This window comes from Colobus angolensis, unplaced genomic scaffold (genome assembly GCF_000951035.1).
Source record: "Colobus angolensis palliatus isolate OR3802 unplaced genomic scaffold, Cang.pa_1.0 Scaffold531, whole genome shotgun sequence".
In the NCBI taxonomy this organism is placed as follows: domain Eukaryota; kingdom Metazoa; phylum Chordata; class Mammalia; order Primates; family Cercopithecidae; genus Colobus; species Colobus angolensis.
In genome coordinates, this window is record NW_012118833.1 from 1034874 (window position 1) to 1035207 (window position 334).

Here is a 334-nt window from a genome sequence, read left to right on the forward strand (position 1 = left end):
CAGGAGCAGGTTGTTCAGTTTCCATGTAGTTGAGTGGTTTTGATTGAGTTTCTTAGTCCTGAGTTCTAGTTTGATTGCACTGTGGTCTGAGAGATGGATTGTTATACTTTCTGTTCTTTTACATTTGCTGAGGAGTGCTTTACTTTCAACTATGTGGTCAATTTTGGAATAAGTGTGATGTGATGCTGAGAAGAGTATATATTCTGTTCATTTGGGGTGGAGAGTTCTGTAGATGTCTGTTAGGTCTGCTTGGTGCAGAGTTGAGTTCAATTCCTGGATATCCTTGCTAATTTCTGTCTCGTTGATCTGTCCAATGTTGACAGTGGGGTGTTAA